The sequence below is a fragment of the Balaenoptera physalus genome (genome assembly GCF_965194825.1).
Source record: "Balaenoptera physalus genome assembly, chromosome: 10".
Classification (NCBI taxonomy): Eukaryota; Metazoa; Chordata; class Mammalia; order Artiodactyla; family Balaenopteridae; genus Balaenoptera; species Balaenoptera physalus.
The window spans coordinates 39633577-39650438 of record NC_138889.1 but is presented as its reverse complement, the minus strand read 5'-3'; the positions used below and the strand labels follow the sequence as shown (position 1 = coordinate 39650438).

The window sequence follows — 16862 nt, the reverse complement described above, 5'->3', positions numbered from 1 at the left end:
ACCCTAGAGGGAAAGACACCTGTGTGAAGAACGCTTACCTAGAATTTATAAACATTTTAAACTGTACAAAATGATGATGCTTTAATAAGACATGGTACGTAATACAACCAGCTGTTGTATCATGGTGAAGCATCCGAATGTTTTCATATCTAAGCTATGCTTGTAATTCTAAAAATAGATAAAGAAGCTTCCGGTTACTTTACCCTTCATATTCGTATGGATGGAAGAATTTGAGCTATAATGATTAGAAAATTACTAGTATCCCCAAACCTACTACAATCAATACATTCATAATTCCTACATGTTGTAATGATTCATCCTTAAATTTTTAAAAAATGGGTTATATGGTTAAAGCCATTTATTGTTATGTTAATAAGAGTAATAACAACAGATAATATTTCTGAGCCCTCACCATGTGCCAACTGTGATACAAAGTTCTTTACATGCATAATTTATTTTAATCTCTGCAGCCCTGTGTAGAACTATGATTATGCACATTTGAAGAAACAGAGGTTTACATCATTAATTTGCTGTAGGCCAGAGAGTTAATATGTATTGTAGCAAAGCTGTGACTTGTACCTAACATCTGCACTCTCAAAGCATACACACACACCTATCCATCCTTTCGATACGAAACACCTATTATCTGGAAGACACATTCAGTCAAATGAGATAAGATGTACACAAAACATTTTTCTAAACTTATACATCTATTTTATCCAACTGGAACATAAGAAACAGTATATCTTAAAATGTCAGATGTCAGATTAAAACACATACATACTGAATTGTAGAAACAATAAATAGTACAAGAAGAAAATAAAAAGTCGATAAAACTGCTATCAACAAGAAATCCAATACTCCTTTGACATACAAAATCTAACATTCAAGGTATTTCCAAACACCAAGTGTTCCTTGAATTTTCCAAAGAATTTTCAAAAATAAATTTAGGGAACATTTGGGAATAGCAAGTTTCCAAAACAAAACGTGAATAGCTAGATTAGTTTGTCAGTTTTGCCATTTTCTCTTTCAGTGGAAAGTTCATTGGACAAATTAAAATCTCACTCCAGACAGGATGTAAGAATGTTTTTGTAAGTCACAATTTACTGTATATTAATGCCATGTGAAAGTTTTCTTTCCCAAACAAGAACCCACATGAAACTTGGTTATTAAACCTTAAATAAACCTTTATTTACATACCTATAAGCCTCAAATTTAAATTACCTATAAATGGATTTTTACATTTCTTTTTAGTTTAATTCCTGAGTGTGGTGGGCAAAAGGTTACATCCTTTATATAAACTTCTGCTTTGGGCTAAACCCAATATATCCTCATTTTGAGGTTTCATCTGAAATGCATCAAGTTGGATGATTTACTTCCGTACAACCTTGTATGGGCTATAAAACTGTGGTCCAATTCAAGCTCTTTCTATATTCATGTAAATCACACTATCATGCTTAATTCTCTGCATGTCACATTCAACAAAAATGTGAGGGCTTATCACATAGCCAGGTACTAACTATGCTAGGCACTAAAGACACAGAAGTACATAAAACACAGTCCTATCCTGGAGAAAGTTGCAGACTCCTGAAAGAGACTGAGAGGTAAATACATCTTAAGAACTGGATAAGTGCCCCAAATGAAACATAACCCAAGTGTGTGGGGACTCATAAGAAAAAGTGATCAATTCAGGGAAGGCCCTCTCCTCTAAAAGCATCTCATTCATCCATTCAACAGATATTTATTGGATTTTGAGGGATAAGGAGGTATTTACAGGTGGGGAAGGTAGAAGAAACATCATATGCAAAAGCATGAAGTTCTGAAAGGGACTTCATGTTCAGGGACATGGGTAAAATATGTACAAAATGCAATGAGAGCACCAGGGGTCAAGTGACTGATCCTGTCTGGGGTGTCGAGGAAGGCATCAGGGAACAGAGTACATATGAGCTACCTCCTGTATCCACAAACTCCCCTTGTAAGCCGATAATTCTGAAAGCCGTCAAAAGCACAGTTACAGATTAACTGCTCAATCCCTTTAATATCAAACCAGTGAGAAAATTCCTGTGACATTTCAGCAGAAGTCCGAATGGAGTCCAATGGACCTAACTGACTTGCTGAGGAACAATGAAGTGTTCCCACGTGCCCAGTAGAGAAAAGTTCAGACCGTGCTGCCTGCAGCATCACACCCAGGAATGGGGTTACTCATGGTGACCGATGGATGTCAGGTTCAAGGTTGGAGGTCTGCTCTGAGGGCACCATGGAGGACTTGCACCCAGTTTGTCAATTAAGAATGGAGAACCACCTCCCTCAGACCAGCGGTTCTCACAGAGCCCTCACCCTGTCTCAATTCTGAATTTCAAGTGAAACAAGGACATGATTCATACCCCCAGTTGCTTTTCTTTTCATGTGTAGCATGATCAAAAGAATAATTATACAGAAAGAAATTCTGCAAAGACAAAAATGCGTGTGATCCGCCTTACATAAGGACCTCAGTGTACTGCTGGAAACCTCTGATTTGTTCTGTTGGCTGGCAGCTTCAGGTTACAAGCAGGGAACAGAGAACCCTCATTAACATCTTCCTGGGCTCCAACAAACATAGAGTCAGCTCAACACACCCATTTCGTCTTGACAAGTACATATCAGATTCAGGCCGTGCAAAAATAATAAACCTTAGTAAACAGTCTGATGACTTATAAGGAAGAGAGAGATGGGGCACACACAGCTCAGTGAAGGGACCCCAGAGAAAGAATTTGGAGAGTTTGCTAAGAGAAGAATTCTGAGATAGGAGTTCAGTGGCCGAAAAAACAAAAAAAAATGTCACTATGCTTTTAAACCCTTCCCACACACTCTTGCCTAACATCTCATACTTCCCCCCCACCAACCCACACACAGAAAGCCTAGATCAGACAGAAAAATGGATAAATTTCCTACGGGGAAAGTTTAGCATTTTCTCCTGGATTGACAGTCTGGCGTCTGCTTTCCAGTTCATTTCAACCCGGTTCAATCCAACTCTGTACACATGGCATATGCCCCTGCCCTTGCCTCTGCAGAACAGAAAGTGGCTAAAGAAAACCACACACTCGGGATTGCAGGTCTCACTTTAAATTCTGGACCACTAACCTCAAGTGGGGTGTCAGTGCTGTCCTGATCCTAGTACAATTTTCTGGTTCCATTCACTCTGTCATTCTCCTCCAGGACTATTTCACACCTTTTCCTCTCTCCTCAAACCTCTAGCACCTTCTGCCCAATTGTCAGTCCCAGTTGCTGGATTAACTTGAATCTTATTTCACTGAGAAAAAAGAAGCAAGTAGAACTTCCACAACCTCCCACCAAGACAACTAAGCACTTAACTGTTTATACCTGCCTTCTCCAGTCTGGCCACCTGCGTCTATTGATCACTTGAACTGTGGTCAGTCCAAACTGAGATGTGCTTTTTTGTGTAATACACACTGGATTTTGAAATTTTCTTATAAAGCGTGAATGTAAAATATCTCGTAAGTAATTGTTTTATATTCAGTACATGTCTGAATAATTTGTACATAGAGGGTTAAAAATCAAATCATTAAAATTATTTTTTCCTGTTTCTTTTTTTTTTTTTAATGTGGCTGCTAGAATTTTTAAATTACATATGTGGCTCACACTGTTTTTCTGTTGGGCAATGCTACTCTATTCTCTGCTGTGACTATAAGGGAACTACCCAGGCTCTAAGCTGAAACCAAGCCACCCCCTCCCTGAGCATTAAACCCTTTCCTCTCTCCCAATCAGGGTCTTCACTCCAACAATTCTCACTGCTTTCTCCTTCACCAGTTTCCCTCCTCTTCTTGGATCACCACCATGTGCATGCAAACATGCTGCTATATCTCCTATTTAAAACAAAAACAAACAAAACCAAAAAAACTCTTGACCACACATCTTGATCCAGTTACCACCTTATCTCTTTATAGTAGAACTCCTCAAAAATCATTGTCTATATTCACCGTCTCCAATTCTTCTCGTTTCATCTCTTATGAATCCCTTCCATCCCCACCCACTCCACCAAAATGGCTCCTGTCAAGGCAGGATGTGCGGGAGCTAGCTGAAGCCAACTGTTAAATTCAAGAATTCTGCAAGCTTCCTCTGAAACTACTGGTAGCTTGAAATAGGCTATGATGGAGGTATTTACAGCATGGAAATTGGTACACACTACAAATCAGAAGAGCTGGTTTATCAGCACTGCATTGATTGAAAGTTACCAATGGCCTTCACCAAACTTTATAATCAATGATCAGTCCTCAGCTTATCTAATTTATTGGCAGCATTCTGCATGCACAAACACTGTCTCCTTCTCAACTCTTTTCCCCACTTGTCTTGTGGGGCACTGTCTTCTCCTATGTCTTCTTCACTGGACACTGTTCTTCCATCTCCTTTGCTGGTCTGGCCTCTAAATACTGGAGAGTCTTAGCACTCAGTCCAAACACCTCTTCTTTTCTTTATCTACACTCCTTCTCTGGTGTTTTCAGTCTTGTGGCCCTAAATACCCAAACATATAACTTCAGGCCAGACTTCACCCATGAATTCCAGCTAATCTGTCCCCTGCCTACTTGACGTATCCACTTGGTTGTCTAATAGGCATGTCAGACTTAACATGTCCAAAATAAAAATTCCAACTCCCCCCTCCCCCGCTTCTTCCCCTGTTGCCAAACATGATGCTCCAATAATATTCCCCAGCTCAATAAATGACAATTGTAGTTATTACAGGCCACACATTTTGAGTTATCCTTGGTTCTGCTCTTTCTTTGACACCCCACATCCAACGCATTGCGCTCCTATTGGCTCTATCTTCAAAACATATTCTTTCTTACTTAGAATAAGATCAAATCTTTCTAATGGTCTACAAAGCCCTATAAAGTACCCCTGCTACCTCTCTGACCTCATCTCTCACCAAGCGCCTTTAGCTTACTCCGATCCAGCTGGAACACCTTTGTCAACAAAGATACTCCTGGCTCAGAGGCTTTGTAATTGCTGTTCTCTCTGAGAGCTCCTCTCCCAGATGGTCACATGGCTCGCTCCCTAACTTCCTTCTGCAGGACCATGCTATATGAAATTAATCCCCTCCATGGCACTTATCACCGTATGACACACTATGTCTTCAACTGCTGGTGTGTTTATCATCAGTCTAGCCTCAGCAGGCATATTATTTGTTTTTCATTGCTCTAGGCATATTATTTGTTTTTCATTGCTCTACACCTAGCACCTATGAGTGCTTGGCACATACTGAAAACTCGATGTTTGTTGAATGAATGAAAAAACAGATGTCGTATTACCAGCTTTGGATCATGAAGAAAGCCACTGTCACCTTCTGTTCCGTGTAAAGCATTAAGTGATGGACACATCTTAAATGGCATAGTATTTGATCTTCTCTGCCAGGCTGCCTTTGCATACAGACTCAGTAGTGAGAGAGGCTTTTTTGGCCTGGCAAAACAATTAAATCTGACTCAATTCGGAATTAATAGTGATAATGACATTACAAACTCTTTTCTTTTAATATTGCCTTTTTAAAGGAGGATTTCAGGGACATCTTCATCTGAAAGCTGTCTCCGTTTCATACTGGGGGGTACAGGCAGGAAGAACTCTGATGGAAACAACTGGAGTTATCCCCTAGGACCATGGCCCTGTTTGATTTGTGGACTGGGGTGAAGGGAGTGTAGGTGACAATGAAACATGCCAAAGGTTTTAACAATAAAGTAATCTTTACAAATGACGTGTACATACCAATGATGACTTTTACCTCCAAGCCCCTCTTTCTCTTCTACCATTGATTTGCCCAGAAAACCAAGGCTGAAGTTGCATAATGAAAACCGTATCCCCCAAACTCCTGTCTCTTTAGTAAACTAAAAGGTGGTGGGGACGGACAGGAGGCAACCCTCTCAGCCCCATCACCCCCAGGATTTTCACAGGGGAAGAGGTCTCTGGTACCTCTCTACCTAGAAATCAGAATACATGCCATGACTCATATACGGTTATCAGCAATGTACAGTACCTCTTTTGTTCTTCAAGATACTAGGATAACTATATAGGTAGGCTTAAATTTTAATGGTCATTATAACATTATGTTTATGGGGTATGATGCAATCCAAATTCTTGCTTTATAACTGAATTTTTAGACTATAAGTTGTTTATAAGTGGGAAAATGCCTGCATTATTATTATCATTAATTAGGTTTCTAGTCAAGTCCAAAAGCCAAGTATATTTTAACTTTCTATGGTGGTAGGAACAATCAGTAATGATTATTCCTTTGATTTATGAGGTATTAGGGGTTCCATCCACAGTTGAAAATGCTGGCGAAGCATCAATGGAAAAAATAGGCCTATATATAAGGACAAAACAAACCATTTAAGCACCAGGTAGTATAGCAAGAACTCTCCTAGATGTATGGCTTGGCTAATATCCATTCTGTCCTATATACTTTGGCCCATAAGGTTTTGTTTTTTATGTTGTTGGGGAATATGTACTTCTCTCTCTTATTATATAAACACATATACAGAGAGGCATATGCAATAGATAATAAAGTCAACTGAAATTTACTTAGTACTGAAAGTGTACTACACATTGTGCTGAGTTCTCTAAATAATGTAATAGTTAACAGTTACCTCCTACATGTGTATCAAGCATTTCACACGCATTATATTTAATCCCCACAAAAATGAAAGCAAACCCTTAGATAACGCTTTGTGCAGGGCACTGTTCTCAGCTCTTTACTTTCATTCGCTCCTTTTAGATGCTCAGCAGCCCTATGCAGTGGGTACTAGCACTGTCTCCATCTTCAGATGAGGCAGCCGAGGCACAGAGCGAGTATGAGATTTGCCCAAGGCCATATCAGCTGTAAACAGTACAGCTGGGATTTAAACACAAGCAGTCTGGTTTTGGTCATGTTCTTAGTCAAGTGTACCTTGCTGCCCTTTTCACAGCAACCTAGAGGCAAGCATCCTCATTATCTCCATTTTCCAGATGAACTACATGAAGTCCTCTGCACAAGGTTGCTCCGGTATTAGGCAGAGCTGGGATCCAAGCCCAGGTGTGACATGAAAGGCTAGGTTCTCACAACACCTCACGCCCACTCTCACAACTCCCACTATTATATCTTGTCTCTTTAAATGAATACTTAGTTCCTCAAAGTCTGCTGGTGTGCCTTCAAATTATTTTGCATAATCCCCTAACCACAGAAATACCCAAGGCTCTGCCTATAACAGATATTCAACATGGGAAAGAAACTCATACAAAGAGTGATTTTGCATCGAAGGCAAAGATGAGTAAAAAAAAAAAAAAAAAAAAAAAAAAAAACCCATCAACGCCACAGCTTCCCTTTGTTTCTGAGAAAAAGCCAAGGAAAACTGACTTTGATTTTCTAAATCTTCCTTTGATTTACCCCACCAGAGGTAAATCAATGCTAAAATAACTACCGAAGGCCACCCGACATGTGCTGATCTAACATGACAAATGCCAAGGAATTTAGACATTAAATTGACCTTGGAATCCAAGCTCCCCTTCCTTAACTCCAACAGAAAAGAAATCACAAAATCCACATGGAGTGGAAATCTTCCTATCTAGACTATGGGTGGGGCTTGGCATTTACTAAAAGCAGATACTTATCTCCAATGCAATCCTGTTTAGGAAGCAGCTAAGGTTGTTGTTTCTGTACTCAATGGAATGCTGCCTCTTTATAATATCCATTGCTGGGATTATTGCTGGCAGCACACGGACAGAGATTGGCCACCAAAATGTGTCTAAAATGTTCAGAGGCTCTTTTAATATCTTTCTCTTGGTTGAGAAATAGAACCTGGGATGTAAACCCCATTTCTCATCAAGGAAAGGTGAAGCCATTTCAGCATACGTTTTGAATGATTTATATTGTCTGACAAGGTAAAGGTAAATTCTCTCACAGGATTTATGGCACAATTCTCGGCCATCTGAGTTTTGTTGATTTCACCTTGTCTCATTGCTCAGAGAATTACAATTAAGTGAAAACCCCTAATGTCAAGGCATCCAATAGCCCCAGCGCGGGACATTGTGACTGTTACAAGCATTTTTCTCTGTGAAAATCACCAAATCTTACAGATAGTCACCATGTCCCCACCTTACCCCCCAACCTGCAGTGCGGCACTTTCAGACATATTTAAGGAAGCGATGATAAACTCTTTACCAAGGTAATAGGAATAAATACAATACGCTGAAAGAATCATCTGAACTTTTTTTTTTTTTTTTTTTAAGATTAAAACTCGTGCGGGACTTGTGAAGGAATTTTGACAGGTCCTCTTCAGATTATTTAAAAACACATAGGTGAATTTATTTGAAGTTAAATAACGGCAAATCCACTCACAAAAACAAAAATAGCCCTTTGAGACTTTCGCTCAAGATAAAGTTCTACTTAATCTATGCAAATAGTGATAGCACTTTCTAGAAAGAGTTCTGAAGTCAGTCACACACACAAACCTCAGTGGCAGCACAAAAACATCCTTTGTTGCCGGACGTGAGAAAAACACACTCGCTTCTAAAAAAAGCCTAGGAAGGAAGTGGAAGAACCTCGGGGGCGAGTGGGAGTGTGAAAGGAATGCTGGAGCTCTTCCTTTTTTTTTTTTTTTTTTTTTTAAAACATGTAAGCTTGCTGTGGTCCTCAGTAGTAGGGCAGTAGTTCAAGAAAGCAAAGTAAAATCGTTGTGGTATTTTTTTCCTATTTCACTATCAGCCAAATAGATTTGAAAATCCTGATCAAAGTAGGTTGATATTCTGGCATTAAATTGCCCCAGGGTTAAAAATTAAAAAAAAAAAAAAAAATCAAAGGAAGTCAAACACCTGCATTTGATTCTAACTTCACACATCTCAAAACAACTTAGACTGCCAAAAAAGTATTAAAAGAAAAGTTATCCGAGAGCAAACACAGGTAAGCAAAGCATTGTGCTGAAAGTCTGCAATGTCACACAACAGGTTGTATCCGTTAGAGGAGAAACTGAAGCCTCTTTTGAAAACACAAATATGATCATGCCTCCTCCCGGCTTAAAATCCTTTGGTACCTTCTCATTGTGCTAAGGATCAACACAAAATGATCAATATGGCTTACAAAGCTCTTCATGACCTGATTGCTGCATATCTGTCAAGCATATCATCAGAGCTCACATCAGTTGAATGCTTATTATGTACCGAGCACAAAAATTCTTTCAATTAACCCCAGAACAACCCTTTTAGGAGGACACTCTTATTGTCCCCAGTTTTCAGATGAGGAACTGAAGAAGTTGAGTTACTTGCCAAAGATCATAAAGCTGGAGAGTGCTTATGTCAGACACTGTTTACTGAGGAAACCAATACACAATTCCCAATCCCTCCTCACTGGGCTGCCTCCGTGCTCACAGCCGGTAAATCTACATTCTCACTTTCCCTGCTTTCCTTACTATCTGGGTTGTGTTCTGGCCAATGACATGTAGGCAGAAGTCCACCAGAGGATTTCTGAGAAACTTATAACTTTGCAGATAAAAGAACCTGGCATTGCACACCTTTCCCCTCCCTCTCGCCTCCAGCGGGGCCATCATGCCCAGGGCCACTTCCAACTCAGAAATGACAAAGTGACAGCTAAGGATGCCTGTGATGAATGCATAAGTCTTGCACCAACCAACCCTGAACTGCCTATTTTCACCCTTTTTGTTTTGTGGGGACAATATATTTATACTGTACTTTATATATTAACTCTATTAGGCAGGCTTTCTGTTATTTGGAGCCAAAAGTACTCCTAACGGATAGATCCGTGAGACCAGGATCCTAACTCAGGAAATCTGATTCCACAGCCTCTGAGCTTAATCCTGTTCCTCCCTATTTCACTCTCCCTTTTGCTCTCTTCCCTATGGCCACGCCACCTCTAAGTTCCTCAAAACTACCATGTTTCTTCCTGCCCCCAAACCTTTACTCTTCCCTCTACCTGGAGGAATCTCCTACTTACCCTTCAGAGCTCAGTTTAAATATCACCTCCTCAGGGAAGCCTTTCCTGATCTTCTAACATCTTCCAGACAAACTCAGTTCCCCCCCTATTTGCTCACAGAAACCTATATTTGCCCTCTGTAGCCCTAATCACAATTACGAACAAACAAGCATTTAATACTCATCTTCCCATGCTACCTGGTAAACTCATGAGGTAAGGAACTGTGTTCTGCTTGGACATAGTAGGCAGTCAATACGTATTTATTGAATGAATGAATAAATATCGGCCTTCCTCACCCTAAGTTAATTCTTGAGCTAGACAGATGGAGACAGGAAGTCACACCTTACACATCTGAAACCACAGGCTGGAATACATCTTGTTTGACTCTATTATCTGCCATAAATCTCTCAACAGAAAGGAAGGAGGGAAACTGAGCTGCAGAGGCTGAGTGTGAAGACATAGGAGAAAGACATAGTAAGAAAGAAAGGAAGAAAGAAAGAAAGGAGAAAGACATAGTAAGAAAGAAAGGAGTACTTCCGGTCCCAAGATAGTGGCAATCCCAGAAATAGAAAAGTACTCCAAGAAGAAAACAGTGAGTGGCAGGATGGCGACTGCAAATGAAAGCAGGGATGCCCTTGTAAAGACACAATTTTTAGGAGGCCAAATATAGGCACAATATAGTATTTTCTGTGATCTCAAGTTTTGCGTTCGACATTTTGGGAGGCTTTTCTGTGGGAAAACATTTCCAACTTCATAGGGGAGTTGTAGGAAAATGTTTCAATTTATATAAACTTGTTTTATTACCAAATTTCCTGTAGCCCATCTATTCTGTAAGCAAGAGATAACTGGTTTGCATCATCGTTTTAAAACCACAGCTCTTTGGGTATTAGACCACTCCCTCGTCACCCTGAAATTGACCTTTTTACACCCCTTTCTCCTCCATTAGACTATAAATTCTTGAAGGTAGGAATCTTGTGACATTTAATTTTGGATTTTCAACATGGAGCACAGTGCCAGCACAGAATACGAACTCACTCTATCTTGCTATAATGAATAAACAAAAGGCATAGGCATGTCAGGCATTTAGTAAATACATGTCAAATTGAATCTTTGATACATGACTTGGAATTGTTTCCCTTTCAAGGTATTTGTTCAGTGAGCATAATTACAGAGTCCACAGTCCAACGAAGTCTTCGTTATAGAGAAAAACTAGAAAGGAGTCTTTGCATTTTCAAGACAATATGAATTGAAATGGCAACCTTCTTTTTATCATGTGCACACTTCAAGTGCAAAAACAACTCAAAACTTGAGATTAAAAACAAAACAAAAAATCTACAAAATTTCTCTGCTCACCAATCCTGACCATCCTCTGTATTTTCTCTTAACTCTGTATCCTAAGGGAAAAGGACAATGCAAGGTAAAAAGAGATGGAGAAACAGATGGGATAGGAAAGATAGCCAGTAACAGAAAAGAAAGAATGCATTGGGATGAGGAGCAAAGGGGACAGTGAAGGGAGGGTGAGGATTGGAAAAACAACAGAAAATGCAAAGAATGGAAGTCAATTCCCTCTCATTTTGTCCGCTCTCTGATAAAAGTGCCTGCAGGTCCTAATTTTATGACCTGCTCAAATGTCACAACTTCTTTTAAAAGAAATTAATTTAGAGCTAAATGCCTTTGATTTTTACAACCAACATGCTTGTGGCTTTTGACCTCTTTTGGTCCTGTTCCTTAAAACCATCAACCAAGTCTAGAGGTACAGCAGTAGGACACCCTTAGTAGATGATGAATACAATCTATTTTCCCATCTACAGAAAGTGAAACTTCTCTAGTGTACATCGTAACCTGCCTGTGTCATAAATATCCTGTGTTTTCGTTTGCGTAGCGTACTAAATACATGTTGACACTAACTCAGTTACCTGAGTGGTTTGTAGAAATGTGCATGGAACCGGGTCCTGACATGGGATAAAACTATGACAAAAAACATACCGGTAGCAAGAAAAAAAATGTTTGCTCCAAATATGTGAATTATTATTTTCTAGTGTCTTAAAAAAGAATGAAACTGAAAGAGGCAGCTTGAAGAAGCTTACACGTGTTTAAAACCCACATCCTGTTGTTATACACCGCACTGGCACAGAGGAGCTGGGAGGTGAACGGTCTCATTAGGGTTCCATTGGCTCTGATTTGCAGAAGCCTCCTCCAAAGAGGGAAGTCATATCCACACTCACCCCCCTCCACATGGCTGGGCAATGGCCCAGGCACCACCACTGAAGAGCATCATTTACTGAGTAAACATCTAAGCCCAAGAATACAGTGGTCTAACTCAGCGAGGTTAGACCTTAAGTTTAAAAGATTCTCCATGCTTCATTCCAGCCGCTATCAGCAGATTTCAAATCACCCTTGAGCAGAGAGGCCCACCAGCCTAAGGCCTGAAAGACATTATAACAATAACGAGAGAGGACTAATGGGAGTCAGCCGGTGAGAATAAGAGCAACATGGTGTACCCGGACTTTTGTTCCTTTTTATTTATTTATTTGGTTGAAATGCATGTGTTTTTGCTTCAGGCAGATGTTGGTATCCTAGCCTTTTGTACAGGAAGCTGTAGAAGGAGGGGAGGATGATTGGTAGGAAACGGGAGGAGGACTTGCTGGGTGGGAGCAGAGAATATGTTATAGGCCAAATGACATTTTTTTGTAGGCCCAATGATTAAAAAAAACACAAAACTAGTTGTAACTCTGTTCAGAACTCTTTCAAAAGGGTGAAAACCATCCTAACAACTGTACGGTCCAAATAATTGCAGATTGTTGTTTTAAACTTTGAAATGGTTGTATCTTAAAGTTCCTCCTTTACGTTATTCTATTTAACAACCACAGACTCTTCCTAGGCTACCGCATGTCTTTTTAATTTTCTAAGAGGCCAGCCCCCTTCAAGATGTTCCACCAACTGGGCCCTGTTTTCCTCAGATGTTTCTTCTTTTCCTTCTTCTGAAAAGCATGTGTTGATAGACTACAGGGACTTGATTAAGATTTATTTTTTAGACAGTGTTTTCCCCTTGCAACTGTGAGTCGACTTCACTCGGATGGGAAACCAGGGCAAATGATTCTAATGCACTTTGCTCCAACGCTTCCATCTCAGTAACCCTTTAAAATGAAAACTGTAGAGAGTGAAATGAAAAATTTGTCTGCACCTGGAAGCATTTACACACAGAGGTGTCCTTAGCTTCAGTTGTTTGTCTAGAATTTCCATTTCGGAACCGACTTGCCTTTCTCCTGTGGGGATGCCGAAAACAACTATTTTTGCAAGATCCATTTTTTTTTCAATAATCCAGAGGCTCCTTCAAGCTTAATCAGGCTAGAAAGGCTAACCATGACTCATAAGATTCCCCCGACACACACACAAAAGTTAGAAGTCAAAAAGAGAGCCAATCTCTGAAGCCCAGGGCAACCACCAGCTTAACTGACAAGTCAGCATATTGTCATCAAACCAGTTTCCTGCTTGGAAGACCTTGACTTCACTTAGTAAAGGTGTCAGCACCTCTTTTCCCGAACAATCTCAGCATGAATGACAGGCCTGAGTCCAACAGAAGGTGTCTTTAATCTTTTTATGGTTCAATATAAAGGTTACCTGAAGAAAAGCCTTAGGATCCGCTTTCAAGATACTAACTTCTGATTTTTTTTTTTTTTTTAACATCAGTGTGTCATGTTTGGATTCAATCATTCTTTTAAAGAAGCAGGGACGAAGGTCTGCTGGACATCCACAGCGAAAGCTTATTCAACAAAACTTCCTATAGTCTAGGGACACCTGTGCACATTCCTAAAGGCTTGTCAATCAAAGGACTCTTCTGAAATACAGGTTCTGACTGACTGTGGGTATATGGTCACTCTGTGTGGTGTGTGTGTGTGTGTGTGTGTAGGGGGCAAAGTAGCTGAGTCTAGAAGGATGGTGGTACAGGAGGAGGAGCAAGAAGAGAGAACGTCTCAAACTGGAGGTGCTGCATGAGACCCAGTCAGTTACACAGCTGATGCTGGAATAATAGGATTTTCTTCACGAACCAAGAGAGTGGCAGACACTCTGTCACACCACACCCCATTCTCAACCCTCTTCTCCCTTGTCCATCCCTTCATTCTACTTTGAATGCCAATGTGATACCTGGAGTTTGAGACTATGAGAGAAAGGAGAAGAGCGTCACAGAGATACTGACCCTGAGCTTGATATTACTGAGCTACTAAACTAATACCAGTGATGACCTATCTCCAGAAATATGGTAATGTGAGAAGAAAAATCTCTATTTGTTTTAAACACTGTCAATCAGGGTTTGGTTATTTGTAACCTGCTCCCCCCTCCCCCCAGAAAAGTCCTAGTTGATTTGGCAGGGGCGGCAGACCAAATAAGAAGCTATCTATTCTTAGAAAGCTTTGTGGGGAGAGGGCAGTTTTGAAAAATCCAAGCAAAGCTTAATAGTCTTTAGAAGGTAAAACCAATTTACCGTATCCTGGAGCCTCATAATTTGCTTCAAACTTTTATGTCTGCAACAACTTAGCATCATTAAGCCATCCCCTAGTTCATGACATTTATTTAGAGGAGGGACACGACATATCCTATAGTCGTCCCTATGCAATTGCTTTTGTTGACTCTTTGTATATATTTTTGCCCAAGTCTCTGATCTCATTTTTCTGTATAAGTCAAAGGTATCAGCTAATGGGATGCTTGGCTTACCCTCAGTCCTTTTTATAATACTGGACCATTTTCAGAAAATTTTAAGAGAGATGCAACATAAGGAATGGAAAGAGCAAAATAATCCTACATGGTCATTAGTGAGCTACGTGACACTGTGCAAGTTACTTCAACTCCCTGAGCCTCGTATGGCTCATTTATAAAATGAAGAGTTGAATTAGGTCATTCTTTCAGCTTTATGTTCTAAAAAGTTTGATTATAAGCAACCAAGTTGTGTAATCACAGACATTTTTATAAGTCTTTTTTCACCAACATGGAGTAAATCATATTTCCAGTACATCACCATGAACAAAAATTTAAATTTTAAAATTTGTATTTGATAGGGACAGAGTTCATAAAAATCAATGGCATTCTCTGACTCAAAGAGCCATTTCCCTCCTGGTTCATGATTCTTTATGTTAGTGTTTTCAAAAGGCGGTCTTTAGTCCTTGCATCTGGGTCTCACCCAAGGTGAACTGAACCAGCATACCCGGCGATGGCACCCAGAAATCTTCACCGTTCACCAGCATCTGGGGATATTCTGACCTGCACCAAAGTTTGAGCACCACCAATCAGACATGTGTCACTAAAAGTATGAAATTGAGACTTAACTAGATTAAAATTATATAGAGGGTGTGCTGATCAAACAAAGAGCTCAGTCACAAATTCAGTTCTTTACTTTTCTAAAGGCGCTGACCAAAGGTAATTTACAGTGTTCTCAGAGATAAGACTAAATTTAACCCTCAATGAGCATTCTCTATTACATACATTGAATTCACAGAAATCAACGTGAAAAAACATCCCCCAGAAAAAAAACAAAAAAACAAAAAAAAACCTCCCCCAGGATTCTGATTCCTGCTCATTTTGCTTCCTCTTGTTTTTCCCTTCCAGTTATCATTTCCTTATGTTTTTTAAATTTAATCCATTTTTTAAAATCCTTGTTTTAATGTTCTATTTCATCTGCCACCCAAGAAATGGAAAGTTTTTAGATCAACTGGTTGCAAGTGCTGTATTTTTATGGTTTACTATAATTTCACCTTTGTGCACTTCCTGACTTCTTTTCAATCCTATCAATCATCCATTAATAAACCAAAGAATTTGCATTTACTTTGCATCTATGTGTTTATAGATCTCTATATGGCTAGGTATGACTAATCATTACATTGTTGTCTAGTAGTAAACTGCTTCCCCATGAGTTAAATGTTTAAAAATTCCTACTCTAGTTTATGCATTTGATTGGGTTGAATATATCATGGTATTATCATATCTACATAAACAGTTTATTTCTCAAGAGTACTTTATTCACCCTAAGATCAGTGGTACTATCACTTCTTCAACCAACTGTGATTTATTCAGTTTTTCTTTTACTACAAATCAGTAAAAATAAAATGTTCTCTAAAATGCCATGTTTAATTCAGGTATGTTTTGAATATACGTTTTATTTATGTTTTTAATATATGTCAGGTATGTTTTGAATATATGTTTTCTTTCCCATGGCTGCTAAAAGTAGGAACTAGATCTGTAAGAGAACAGCAACCATTTGCTAATGTTTCAAAGCCAAAAAGGCCATTTGAAAGGCAAGATAAAACAAATCAAAACAAACACACTGAATCAAAAAAAGGTTGAAGCCCTTATAATTACAACAATTTAACAGCAATATTAGTCATTGTTATTTCATCACAGTAATATGTTCAGCATTTCTAAAATGTTTCTCAATCAAAAAATGCGCGTGTATCTTGCAAAAAAATCGAACTATTAGTGAATCATACAGAGCACCTTAAAAGGAAGTCTGATGTCCATGGTGAAGATGAGGACCGCAGAGGCAGATGACCCCACACTGTGACCTGCATTCACCCCAAGGGAGAGCTAACATGGCCCTGAAAGAGGGGAAAAGTAGAGTGGGGTCCTGACAGTTTACACACCCCTAAGCAGAGGAAGAACTCCTTCAGTCTGTACTTTGCCTCTGCAGGTAACTGGGGAGGCTGGTGTGGCCACAAGAACACTTTGAGTAGTCAAAGTGGTTGGTCTCATTAAAAGGGTACCCAAAAGAGGGGGGATAAATTAGGAGTTTGGGATTAACATAAACACACAACCATATATAAAATAGATAACCAACAAGGACCTACTGTATAGCACAGGGAAATACACTCAATATTTTGTAATAACCTCTAAGGGAAAAGAATCTGAAAAAAAAAAAAGTATAATTGAA

The 16862-nt window shown here is 39.5% G+C and overlaps 1 protein-coding gene and 1 long non-coding RNA gene across 3 annotated transcripts in view; one reads left to right on the top strand and one right to left on the bottom strand.

Moving 5' to 3' along the window:
• Nucleotides 1–16862, bottom strand: part of MAML2 (mastermind like transcriptional coactivator 2) — a 365379-nt gene that overhangs the window by 270226 nt on the left and 78291 nt on the right. The window lies entirely within an intron of this gene.
• The window catches only part of LOC309636718, an 84957-nt gene extending 68095 nt beyond the window's left edge, over nucleotides 1–16862 (top strand). Inside the window, exon 2 of the long non-coding RNA XR_014250172.1 lies at nucleotides 1–16862. This exon is cut by the window's left edge and continues 28196 nt beyond it. This is a non-coding gene — a long non-coding RNA (uncharacterized lncRNA).